We start from the raw sequence: 14,069 nt of genomic DNA, 5'->3' as shown, positions 1-14,069 counted from the left end.
AGCATCATGTCCAAGAAATGTATTTAACAAATACTTACAAGGTTCTTGCTGTGTACTTGGCACTGTTGTAAGCACTTTACAAGTGTGCTACTTTCCTATGACTGCTGTAACCAAGTACGATACATTTAGTGGCTTAAAACAACACCATGATTATCTCACAGTTCTTGAGTTAGAGGTCTAAAATAGGTTGGCTGTTTTCCTTCTGGAGACTCTAGAAGAGAATGAGTTGCCTTGCCTTTTTCAGCTTCTAGAAGCCACCACATTCCTTGGCTCATGGCCACGTCACTGATCTCTGCTTCTGCCCTCCCATCTTCTTTGACTCTGATACTCCTGCTTCCCTGGCGTAAAGACACTTGTGTTGACATTGGGCCTGCTCAGATAATCCAAGACAATCTTCTCATCTCAAAATCCTTAACAAAATCACATCTTCAAGATCCCTTTGCCATGGAAGGTAACATAATCCTAGATTCTGGGGATTAGGAGTTGAACATTTTGGGGCAACCAGCCATTAGCCTGCCTGCCACAGCAAGTATTAACTCATCTGATTCCAATAACAACTCTATGAAGTGGATGGTATTACTATCCCTGTTTTTGCCATTGGGAAAGCGAGGGCCACCAAAGGTTAAATTTGCCCAAGATCATACACTTGGTGCATGACGAAGCTATAATTCAGTCCGAATCTGTCTGTCTCCAAAGTCTATTAAGTATTCAGGGGCCTGTGACATCTATAGACATTCCACACACTTAGGCATCTCACATGATGTCTATATATTGTTCACAAACATATAACATATACATAGGCATGCCTTCCACATATATGTATTCTGCTCACATACATATGAGATGCAAATAATTGAATATACACAAAATACCTGGACGCACATTCACAAACATCCCCTCTGTTCACACACACTCATACTGCACTCGTACACACATGCCCCAAACACATTTATGCATACTGTCCCTACAGAGCTTATGCATAAGGACATATTCTGCACATACAGCAAACGTGTTATACGTTCTCTGCTATCTGCACACACATTCTGTGTTCACAACCTCATAATGCCCTGTCGTGTATATGCCTGGCACATGGATGCACACAGAACCAAGCAAACATATATCTTTTTCATAAATATACATCTTGCAAAGATATAGAATGTGCCTGCAATGACACCATTACCTACACATAAATACACCACGTACATACATAAACTTAGCAAATACCTATTCTGTCTAGACACATATCTTACCTACACATATACCCTACATACTCATTTGACATACATACATTTTAAACATCGCACCCTGTACCCCCAAAGCTCTGTGCCCTGCATACCCCACCTACGTACACATTTCCATGCTACGCATACATTCTCCAGAACGATGCGCATGCCTACAGAGACCCTGAAGACACACATCCTGCACTAACACACGATATCTCACATCAAATACGTATATTCATACACACATACAATTCTTTCTTGATACATTTTATACGCACATTCTGCGGTTACAGAAACCTATATCCTATTCATCAGGACTAAGTCCATGGTGAATAGTCGTCTTTAATTAGCACTTCACACAAAAAATAACCTCCCAAGTGTACAGCCCTACCCGAGGTTGTGAAGTGTTTCGTTTCCAACCCTGGACCGAGGGGGTATCCCCATTTCCTTGGGGAGGAGGCTGAGGCTGGGGAGGGGCGGGGCCAGCACAGGCCGCCCCGCCCCTCCCGCCGCGGCGGAGGTGTGATCAGCCCCCGGCTCGGCTCGTATCCCTCATCCCCAACAGAAAAGTAGTTCCAATACCATGTTTGTTAACTAGGTTATCTAGGCTGTGGAAGATTTTAATGTTGAATTTTATAGCTTTACCACGCTCTGCCGTCCTTGTGAATATTGTAATATTGCATTTTTTACAAGTTACTCTTCTGTTAATGTTCCAGCTAGTAACTTTTATAATCCTCCTCAATGAAATTTTTTTGTATTCTTCCGCACCGTTAACCCCAATGGCGGCGCCTCGGCCCCTGGCAGGAGGCAGATACGAGATGAATTCCTCTTTAATCAGAAATAATAATAATAAAAACACACACGCGGCTCCGCTGCCTCTCACTCCGGCTTCCCTCACCGCCGCTGCCGCCTCTCAAGGCCGCCTGTGGGCCCTGCGGCCTGGCCGGCATCGCGGCTAGGGCAGGCCCAGACACGGGGCTGATTGGACCCATCTCAGACCCTGGTCCCTCGGCTCTCCCGCCCCGGCGCTCTCTTTCCAGAAGCCGAGTCCTTCCTCTTGCCCCATTCTTCAGCCTCCCCTCCCCCACCCAGACTTCAGCACCCTCCCTCCTTACCATCCCTCTTCCCACCAACGCAGGCCTGGGCCTCTCCCAAGACCTCTGCCAATCACTGTTTCTGCCTCTCCTGTTCTCCCTCTCTCAGGCGTGTTTCTGTCCTCTCAGTATGCCCCTTTCTGCCCCGGCCTATGCTGCGGATCTCTTCTTCCAACTGTCTAGGTTTCCTCTCAGGCTTTTCTTTTTTGTTTTTTTTAAGATTTTTTTTTTTTAAATTTGACAGAGATCACAAGTAGGCAGAGAGGCGGGGGTGGGGGGGTGGGGGGGGGAGCAGGCTCCCCGCTGAGCAGAGAGCCCGATGTGGGGCTCGATCCCAGGACCCTGAGATCATGACCTGAGCCAAAGGCAGAGGCCTTAACCCACCTAGCAACTCTGGCACACACACACACCCCTTTTTTTAAGATTTTTTTTTTTTTTTTTTAAATTTGACAGAGATCACAAGTAGGCAGAGAGGCAGGCAGAGAGAGAGGGGGATCAGGCTTTTCTTTTCCACCTCTTTAACCACTGCATTTCCAGTCTCCATCTCCTTCCCTTCTTTTTTCTTCTCAGAAGACCAGAAGCTGTTTGGCAGGAGAGTAGGGTCCCCAGGATGGGGTGGACCCTGCTTAGTGAAATAGGGTTTTGGACTAGGTTAGGACTGGGCTTGGAGTGGGGGTACATTTGGGGTCGCTAGGGAAGAGAAATGTCAGAGAGGTTATGGTGTCTGTCCATGCAAACAGAGGGAGTCAGGTGGGGGAAAGGGGAAGGATGTCTAAGAGTAGTGGGGGAATCGGAGGGACCCCAGGCTCCCGGGGTCTGGGGAGAGAAGGCAGCTTGCCAAAGAAGCCCTGACTTAGTGTCGGACATACTCTGGCAGCCCCTTCTATTTAATTTTAAAGACCCATCATGGATGTAAGGCAGGGAGAAGGAAATGGGCTATTAGTTAAAGAGATGAAAGCCACAGATTGGGAAGTCTTTGGAGGGGTGTGAGGGAGCATGCGCTATGTACATGGGGGAGAAGGGCCTGTCTTCACTGATAAGGGCACAAGAAAATATGATCCCAAGACTACAGCAGACCATATGAATTCTTCATTCTGTCAACACATATTTATTGAGCATCTACTATGTGCCAGGCCCAGTATTAAGACCCAGGGAACATAATGATGAGTGAAAACACAATCTTTGACCTCATGGAACTTATGGACTAGTGGAAGTGACAGATAGTAATCAAATCATCACACAAATAATTCCTTAGAAAACTGGGATCACTGTTAAGGATTTCTGCGCTGGGGGAATAGTACATCCCTGTGGCTTTCAGGAATCCTAGTGGGGTTATGGGGAGCAAACTGGACTCAGAGCCCGATAAGGTCTTCCTCTTCTGCCTTCTGCTCAAGCTCCCAAGAGGTAGGAGGGATTTCTGCAGCAACCAAAGTGAAATTTTATCAGCTGGTTTTCAAGACTTCATCCTGTCAGATTTCCCTAGGGTCTTCCAGATCTGACCACGAAAGTATTCTCCTCCCTTTTCATGCTGAGGGGATCGTGGTCCCATGCGTGAGAACAGAGGTGCCCAACATCTGGAAGTTGGAGCCCCAGCGCAGTTGAACATCTGGAGCGCTAATCGCAGGAGCCGCGAGCTAGCGGCCCTGTCGGTGGGGTCGGGGAAAGGGGTGGGGGTGGGACAGCTCAGCTAGCGGGGCATTCGACACCCCTGTTCTCCGGTTCCCGGATCTAGACGGACCGGGAATCCGCCTCGACACAACCCAGAGTGCCTCCCTTGCCCTACCAGTGCCCCTGCCTGTGCGGGCACTAGCGGAGCTCCAGGTCCGCTAGGAAGGGTTAATGGTCCTGTGCCCTACTCCCACCTCCGCAGCAGGCCGGGAGCGTGCAGGTGAGGGGGATATTGTTAAAAGAGGATTAGGAAAAGGGAGAGGAAGAAGACCACAGGGGGAGGGTGGGGGCAGGCGGGGCGGGGGCGCCGGGCGCGCCTGTGCGAAGCGCGGAAGCTGCGAGCGCCCGCGACAGTAAAACATCTGTAATGTGCCATTCGCCGCTGCTCGCTGATTGCTCATGGATTAAAGATTAAAATCTCGGCTTTGGCAGATGGGGAGAGAGAGGAAACTCTTACGAGCACGTTTTGCATCTGCATTTCATTCTGCTCGGTTCCCTGCGCCACGCCTGGTGGCGCCCGCCCTACCCCGCCCACCCCGCTCCCGGCTCCCCCTGCGCGGCCGAGCTGGGTTGGACCTCCCGGGCCACCCATCCTCTTCCCACCCTTTCTGTTGCTCCGAGCCATAGGTTCCTGGTCCCTCTCGTCTCGTTCTCATCTGGGGTCCTCGCCTCTGATCCAGTGTGGTCACTCCCGCTCCCATCCAGACTGCAGGCAGGACACAATGACCCTCTCCATAAAAGGGGGCCACTCCCTTCCACCATCTGGGGGCGTCTCCCATATTCCCTGGCCGGTACAGAGGACCGGGAGGGCTGGGGCGGGCTGCGCCGGGCTGCGCCGCGGAAGGGGAATCCAGTGGTAGTACCCCTGGCCCTTGGAGGTGGTAAGAAGTAACTGTGATGTGGGCTGGGGCGGAAGCGCCCCCTCTGTGTTTTTCACACTGACCTACTGTGGAGGCAGGGAGTGGGATAGGAGAAGGGAGGGAGGCTAAGAGGACTCTTAGGGCCTGGAGGGGTACCCCGGAACAGGGTCTGTTCTGGCTTTCCGATAATCCTGTAAATAAGCCTGGTCCTGGAACATGAAGGAGTCCCAGCGTGCACTCAGGTTCTCTGGCCCCCGAGGCAGATCCACCGGCTTCCTTATTTTCCTCTCTCTCTCAGAATGTGTCCCTGGCAACAAACTTTGCTGGGGAGGGAAATCCAGGCAGAGAGAACTAGAAACAAAGGACTGTCAGAAAGACAGGCAGGTATTAGAGTAACAGGAAAGAGGAACAAAAAGCTGCAGAGTAGCTTGGCAGATGTGAGTCCCCCCCTCCGCATCTGGTGGGGGGGGGGAGAAAGCTGGGGGGATGGTAGGGGGGCCTGCCTGGGTTCTCTGGCCCCAACTGGGAGGAGGGGGTTGGTTCAGGGTGAGCAGAAGAAAAGCTGAAGAAGGATGAACGAGAGGAGGGTTGGTGTGGCAGATGTAATTAATTACTGCATATTAAAATGTTTGTTTACAGAGATGAACAGCGGCCGGAGGTCTGATGGTAATTAATTCACAGCATTTCCCAGCCCTCTTTGAGCCCAAGCCCCTCTGGGAGGCCTGGGGGTGGACTGGGCTGGGTAAGGTGCTGGCTTGTTTGTGCCCTGCTCTCACCAGAGATTGGAACACAGATTGACACTGAAGGGGACCTCAGACAGCTCCTACTCAAGCCCCATCCCACTGCAAGCACTTGGGGCAACCCAGGTCAGAGAAGACATGTGATTCGTGATATGCTCAAGGCCACCAGCTGGTCAGTGATGAAGCAGAGACTGTAGTCCCTATTTTCTTGCTCCTGGAGATGTGATCAAGGCCAAAGGAACACTGAGGAGATGGTGGTCTTGAACAGAGATGATGTAATAGAGAGGGTGGAAAGTGGGGAAGAAAAGTTTCAGGGGGAAACTTTCAGGGGGAAAAAGAAGGGATGGAGAGGAGACCAGAGGCCCCCTCCCTGGAGAGTTTGGGTGGGGCAGGATGGTTATCTGAAAGCAGCTCCTTCCCACCATTGCTCCATCCTGGGCTTTGAGGAGGGAGGCAGAAGCCGTTAGCATCCTCTGCCTTTGAGTCTGACAATCTGGCTTGCTCTGCCATGCCCAGTGCTATGGCCTTGGGGAAATCCTGTAACCCCTCTGAGTCTGTTTCCTTTTCCAACGGAGGCCTCCCACATCCAGTAGTTGGGAGGCCTACACTGTTGTTGGTACTTTCACAGAGGGAACAGGTGGTGGCACTTACCCCATGCAGCTGCCTCTGTTCCTACTTCCTCTTCATTCACACGCAGTCACACTGAATGGCACGGACAACCCGAGTTCACAAACAGCCTTCAGCTCATTCATTCATTTATCCTGGAGTCAGGTGAGAGATCGCCAGGCAGATCGGTGGAGTTGGGGAGGCATGATGAGACCCCCGTGTTGTAGGAGCTCTCAGGACTCATAACCATGAAGAGAGGATCAAAGATGAAGGCACAAAAGGAATGTCATCTGACTGAGGGGAAAGTCAGGGGCCAGGAGTCCCAAGTCCCAAGGGGCAGGCCTTGGGCTGGTAGCTCCAGAGGGGTGGCTTTCTAGAGAGCCTGGGCTTCAGGCTAGGCCATAAAGGATGGGTAGGAGGAACGGAGGAAGAGGAAGGCTCTGTGGTAGAGCTGGGTTCACAGATCGAAGGTAGGAGGGCCTCATCTCTGGGGGAGGGGAGGTGGGGGAGCGGGGGAGGGGGGTTTGTGTGGAGAATGGGGAAGGAGAATCCCTCACTTTCTCCCTCAGGCACTGCTCCTGCCATACCAAATCTGGGGCTGAGGGCAGGTGGGAGAGCAGGCAAATTTTCCCTCTTATCTCAAAACCAAGTGGAGTAGGAGCTTAAGGGAGAGGGAGAGGGCCGCCGACAGAGTGGAGAAGACTGGGTGAGCAGAAAAACAGCTGGAGAAGGATGTAGTATTTGAGGTTGTGAAGGGCAGGCTGAGTGTGTGAGTACCAGAGCATTGTGGCTCTGAGTGTGTTCTTGGGTGTGACTATAAGGGTGTGTTATAGGTGCGTGGGTGTTGCCAGTATGTCAGTGTGCTCCTGAGTGTCCTTTTGTGAGGAAATGCTGAGAGGTGACTTGTGTCCGTCTGGGCCTTTCCCCCATAGCTAGTGCTCTTCCTCACAGGCCTTCAGCCTCACAGGTGCAGTGGGAGGAAGTGCAGCCCCCCCCAACGCCCCCACCCCCACCCGTGAGAGGTCATTCCCAGGCCTGCTCTGATCTGCAGGGCCCTTCCAGAGTCCACTAGCCTCCCTCCCTGTGGCTGAATTAGTGCCGGGCCTCAACAGGGCCTGGAGTCCAGGCAGGAGCTTCCCTCCAACAGCCCCTCTGCCCTGGCATGGCTTCCGAATGTGTTTATTACAAACACAGACACATTCAGAGCCCAGGAAATACAGAGAAGCAAAAAGAAGGAAGGAAACCCCACCTGTCAATCCACACCCCCCTCTAAAGTTGAGATATTTCTTTCCAGTGTTTTTTCTAGGCGAACATGGTCACAACAGAAGTGGGGTGGCACCATACAAGGGGGCCTGCTGCCTGTTTTCCCCCTGCCATCGTGGAGGGCTCTGGATCGCCCCTCTAGTCCCACTCCCCCTCACCCCAGCCCCGAGGGCTCATTGCCTAGGGAGGCTCCTCTTCCTCCCCATCCCCACCTTAGGACCCCCCGGGGAAGGCGTGCTGGTGGTGGTGGTGGTAGTGGTGGAGGCGGCGGCGGCCGCGGCGACTTGTTGGGCTGGAGCGAGGGGCCGGGGTGGGGGGTGGGCGGTGGGCACCTGCTGGGGCGCCCCAGCCCCGGGTCCGGCCGCGGCGGGCGGCGAGCGAGGCTCAGGGGAGGAGCCGCGGGAGGGAAAGGAGCGGAGGGAGGCGGAGCGGAGCTGTCGCTTCCCATCAGGCGGAGGATTGTTCCCGACACGCGCAGGCCCCGCGGCGTTTCTGTGTCAGGGAGTTTTGCCGGCGCCGTGACCCGTGCGAGGGGGGTCGGGCTGCGCGCGGGGAGCGGCCAAGAGTGACCAGCGCGGCCGGCCGCGTCATCGCCACCTGGCCGGGTCACTGCTTCTCTCCCGCCGCGGGCGCCGCCAGCCGGGGGAGGGGCGGGGGTCCCCCAGGCTCCCCGCCCCCCTCTGCCTTGGGGCAAGGTCAGGCGGGAGCAGCATCTCTCACGGAGGGACCGAAAGCGAGCACCACCCTGGGCCTCGGTTTCTTCCCTTTGGAATGGAGGTGTGTGGGGTGAAGGCCCATTCCTGGTCCCGAACTAAGGATGTCCTGTTTCCTGAGAAATGCATGAGGCCGCTGGCTAGAAAAGGCAGTGCCCCAGGGGGGACGAGGCCCCCTGAAGAGGCGCGGGGCTGGCCGCATGAGCCAGAGCTGCCGAAATCGGACTGGGACCTGGACTCTCAATGGAGTGAGGCCAGGGACCTGGCGTGAGCCTGGGGGTGGGGTGTCCATGCAAAGAAGATGGTCACGGAGGCGTGGGTGGCCGAGTTGCCGAAGCCGGGGCAGGGTTGGGGGGATGGAGTGGAGGAGGGGCTTCAGGGAGGGAGGGGCCGGCTCCTGACCTCTTCCCCCCAACCACTGGTCCCATCTGAAATCCACGGCTCCCATCTTCGGCCCTTAATGATTTTGACGGGCTCCATCCGCGCACCATCGGGGCCTTTGTGTCTGCCAGACCAATGGCCCCTCTCCTGGGCCCACCCATCAGTCACCCGGAGCTCCAGCTGTTCCCAGCCTTTGGAGCAACCTCGGCCGTCACCACTACAAATTGGCTCTCAACAGCCGCTTCGAGACCCCTTCTCTGCCATTGTCTCGGGACAAATGGCCCTTCCCCTGCACACAGCCCCACAGGCCCAGCCCAGGCTGCCTGCTGCTTCTGGGAAGGGGAGGGAGAGCCCGCGGAGCTCTTCCGGGAAGCCCTGTTCCCTCTCCATGCCCGATAATCTAGCCAGGCTGGGCCAGCAGACAGTCCCCACTGCCCAGTTCTGGCCTAGACACCCAGTGTCCTTTCTCCTTTCCTTAGTCAGATCTGGGCTTCGGGAGGTAAGGGGACTAAAACGCCTCCTTCTACTTCTCTCACAGCCCCTAGAGCCAGAGAAGCCTCAGTGTGCCCTTGTTGACTGAAGGCAGAAAAGAGGAGTGAAAGCGGAGGCAGGGAAGGATTGGTGGAGGAGGGCATGGGAACTGGGAGCTGGGGTTCCCTGGAGCCACCATGGCCAAGCACAGAGCCAAGACAATTACATGCTTAGTTTTGCTGATTGCATTAAAATCATTAGAATGAGGGATCTGAAAATTGTACGTGAAGGGGTAGAATTAGAAAGGGCTTTAGAGACTGACACATGTATCCCCAAAGTGAATATGGTACAATTAGCTCAAATTGTGTTACACAAACAGACACTTCCACAAACCGACATGCCCACCCTCCCTTCCCTTATTCCTTTTTCTCCCATTTGCCTGACTTCTGCTCAGACTCCTTCCTCTTTCTCCTCCTCTTTTGCTTTTTCCATCCGCCCTGCTTCACCTTGCTCCTCCAGGTGCCCAGGCTGTGTCCCCTGAGCTGGCCTGAAAGGATATGTGGGTCTCTGGCTTTGGGAGAGAGAGACAGAGAGACCAAGACATCCCCCACGGAGCACCCCCCCCCCCCCGCTTTAGTCAAAATGTCCCTCCTAGCATCTGTCCCAGTATCTGTGCCAAGGCGGCAAGAGGCTTAAAATGATCTGGTTTGGGGTGGAGAGGGGGTGGGCCTGTCTGCTAGTGTCTGCATGAGAGGTGGTCTGAATGTCAGAGTCTGGATGACATTGAGTCTACATAGGGCTGCCTTTGTGAGGGTCTCAGGGTATGTGTGTGTGTGTGTGTGTGTGTGTGTATGTGTGTCCCTGCTGTACCTTACTCAATCCTGTTGGTAGCTAGTCTTCCTCCAGTGGACATCAGTCAGCCATCTGGGGAAGTGAGTGAGAGGGGCGTCTCCTGTGATCTCAAGGAGCAGCAAGCTAGGGCTCAGGCAGCCCGAGAATGGGCCCAGGCCTGGCTAGACTGGGCTGCCATGGGGAGAGTCTGTTTTCACCCTGGTGAATGGGCCTCCCTGGCTAGGGGAATGGTGGAGAAAGGATGGGGCGTGAGTGGGGGTGGAAAATGGAATTGCCAGCCTGGAATGAATGGATGGTGGAGTTTCTCTTTTGTAACCGGGAATAATTAAGATAGATGTGCGGATGGATTAGCTGTCCTGCAAGGTCAGGAGCGCATTGCCGGATCACTCTATTATTTCGCTGCGCCGCAGCTACCCAGCGAACGCCTTTTTCATGATATTTTGAACATCCGCACAGAAAAAAAACCAAGTGAGTGCGCGAGAGATACAAATGGATCGTTTGGTGGAGAAATCCGTCTTCGTCACCGCCGCCAGGCTGGGATTAATGCGATTGAAGGCTCCTCCAGGCTCCGCCAGGGAGACGGGCTCGGGAAAGCAAGAGAAATTGGTTTGTACCCCTGGAAGCACGATTGATGGGCCAGGCCCGCTAGGCTGGGCTGGGTCACTGTGTTCTCAGGCTGGGTTGGAGGTGGGGAATGGGTCTGAGGCCAGGCCTTGGCCTGGGTGGGCCTTTCCCTGAGGGAGAGACTTACACTGGGCTCACACCTCCAGAAACTTGCTTTGGAGACTGAAGATGTGATTGTGGGGAAGATTTCAGGCTCTGATGCCCCTGGGGACTAAGAGACCTTGAAGAAAGGATAGGAACGGAGAGGACACATCCCCAACGACAATGTTCCTTCATGAGAGGCCCAGGAGAAGCTGCTAAAGTTTGTCAGGATACAGTATCTGAGGTGAGGCTCTGGACAAAGGCAACGTGGCCATTTACTCTCAGAGCAAATATTTACCGAGCCTGCATGTGTGCCAGGCACTGTTCTAGGTTTGAGAAACATGGTATGGCTCCTGTCCTCATGGGGCTTTTAGTCTAACCAGGAAGGTGACCCTGGACATGTCCTGCTGACATGGGGACGTCCACAGCAAAAGAACAGAACTTTGACTAAGAGATGAGAGATGGCTTCCTTCAAGGGTGACGTAAAAGCTGAGTCTTGAAGGATGGGTAGGAGCTACTAAGATAGGGGAGGGGGAAAGAGAACTATATTCTAGGAGGAGGGGACAGACTGAAGATCTGGAAGTTAGGTGGAGATCTGAAGATCTGGTGGAGGACTCTTGGTTCTGACTGATGGAGAAGACGGAATGACTTTACCCTCGGAGCCGTCAGATGACTTGTCCAGGGTTACATGTCCTGCAAATGCCAGAGCCAGGGCTGGAACAAAAGTCCCCAGCTTTGGAGTAACTGCAGATTCCTACTAGTCTGGTGGAAGAGACCAGGTCTTCAGTCTTGGAAAACGTGAGCCTTATTTGGGCAATCCCCATCCAGAGGGGGGACCAGGGCACAAATTATTTTAGAGCTTATTCTAGAGTGATACGTGAAGATCTTCCTTATTCTTCGGAACAGCAGGGCAATACTCCATGGTGAGGATGTACTGTGACTAATCAAACCAACATGGATGTACATTTCAGTTGTTACCACTTTTCTACTATTGCAAAGAATGCCAACGTGACCAACCGTGAAGTAGAATTACTGGTTTAAAGGGTATGTGCTAGAGAGAGTTTGGCTCTGGGTCTGAAGGGAGAAAGCAGGAGTCCCAGAGGAGGAAGAGGAGATGCATGGGGAGACAGGGCAGAAGAGAGGGTAGGAACAAGGGGCTCAGGGTCAGTGAGTATCCCAAGCTAGGCCCTGTTCTTCACTAGTTCTGTGTGATCTTGAGCAAGTTAGTAAACTTATCCCAACCTTCTACCTTCCTTTTTTTTCCCCTTTTCCTTTTCTTCTCTCTCTCTCTCTCTTTTTTTTTTTTTTATAAAATGGGATCAACATGAACCTCATTGATTTGTTGTGAGTTACAAATTTCCAAACTTTTCCATGACTGGGAAAGGGACAATGAGTGGACTGACTCTCCAACAAAAGCAACAGTTATCACTGGGTCACGGTCTTTGAACGGATTTTCTTTCTTCTTTTATATTTTTTGGCACTAGCTGTGTTATCTAAAATTCCTACAATGTACGTGTATTGGTTTCAAGATCAGAAAGAAATAATACAGGGGTGCCTGGGTGGCTCAGTGAGTTAAGCCTCTGCCTTCAGCTCAGGTCATGATCTCAAGGTCCTGAGATGGAGCCTCGCATCATCGCATCAGGCTGTCTGCTCAGCAGGGAGCCTGCTTCCCCCACCACCCACCCTGTCTGCCTCTCTGCCTACTTGTTATCTCTCTCTCTCTCTCTCTGTCAAATAAAGAAATAAAATATTTTTTTAAAAAATGAAAGAAAGAATACCAACTGTAGACGCTTTTGGTGGGGCGGAGGGAGGGATGGAGGTAGAAGCCACTGTAGGCTCAAATATTGAGCAAGATTACTTGGCAGAGACTGCCAGGGGTGGGCTGGATTTATAGAACAGAGTTGGCAAGGGAGCATATCAGGGGGAGGAACGTGAGTGAGCAGGGTGTGCAGACAGGAAAGCATCCGTGGGAAAAGCAATCCAGCTTAGCCGAAGCAGAGTCCTTGTACTCCGTTCACTCATTCATTCCTTTAACCTGCATTGCTGAGGAGAGTTTCTGGGCCAGGCACTGTGCTCTAACCTGGGACACGATGGTGATCAAAAACAGAAACGGCCCCAGGCCTTGTGGACCTTAGGCCAGTTGAATAAGAACAGGAAGAGGTAAGTTCTCCTGTGAGGTCTGCAAAGGAGCCCTGGAACAGAGAACCTCTGAGAGAGAGGTGGTTTTTTTGTTGTTGTTGTTTTGTTTTGTTTTTAAGATTTTGTTTATTTATTTGGCAGAGACAGACACAGCAAGAGAGGGAACATAGGCAGGGGGAGTGGGAGAGGGAGAAGCAGGCTTCCCACTGAACTGGGAGACCGATGCGGGACTGGATCACAGGACCCTGGGGTCATGACCTCAGCCAAAGGCAGAGGCCCAACGACTGAAGTACACAGGCACCCCAGAGAGGTCTTGTCTAGTCAGGCAAGGTTTCCCAGATGAATTCCCCACCAAACTGAGGATTACAAGGACAAATGGCATTAACCAGGCAAAGAGGGAAGAGAAGAATGTTTGGGGAAGGGGTCCTGCGTGGCTCAGTCAGTTACGTGTCTGCCTTCAGCTCCAGTCGTGATCCCAGAGTCCCACGTCTGCCTGGTGCTCTCCCTTTGCTTTCTCTCTCCTCTGACACGTCAATAAATAAAATCTTAAAAAAAAAAAGAATGTTTGGGGAAGAGGAAACAGTAGGGTGGTTGGCCCAATGGCAGAGGGGCTGGTGAATATGAGGGAGAAGGGCAGAAAGCAAGGGAAGGGGCTGGAGGTATGGGCAGGACAGGCTGCCACCTGTTGGGGGGAAGAATTTTGAACTTTATGTTGACAGCAGTGGGAGCCATGGAAGGAATTAAACCCACAAGCGACACGGCCAGGCTTGTGTTCTCAGCAGTCCCTGATGGGTGCAGAGAATGGAGGTATGTGAATGAGTAAGACCCTGGGAAGAGAAGGGGATAGTGTGAAGGAGGCGGGCAGTGATGAAGATGGAGGGAAAAGTTGGGACTAACAGGAGTAATGAAAAGGCTAGAGAAATAAGTGTGTGTGTGTGCGCGCGCACTCGCGCGCCTGTCTGTCCGCATGCATGTACAGCCTGTGGGGTGGGGTGTGAATGGAAGTCCAGGCTGAAGAGCTTGATCAGTCGGCAGCCTGGAGTCATTGATAGTGATATGCCAACAACCAGCATCCATAGCCTGGAGTGTCTAGCAGTGCTGGGTCATGCATGCCAATTTTTTGCATGCGTGTCTCATCTAACCCTTGCAACCAGCCTGTGAAGTTGGTTCTCTTCCTTCAAATTTATGGATGAGGTTAAGCAATTTGATCTGGGTCACCCGCTACTTAAGAGGCAGAGCTGGGCTTTAGACCCCGCATTCTGGTTCCAGTGTATAACCACCAAGGTACACTGTTGTGGAAGCTTTCTGAGCGGGAGAAAGATACAATCAGGGTGTGTGACTTTGGAAAATTAAT

This window comes from Mustela nivalis (assembly GCF_964662115.1).
Source record: "Mustela nivalis genome assembly, chromosome: 2".
Lineage (NCBI taxonomy): Eukaryota > Metazoa > Chordata > Mammalia > Carnivora > Mustelidae > Mustela > Mustela nivalis.
Note: the sequence above shows the minus strand (reverse complement) of the source record.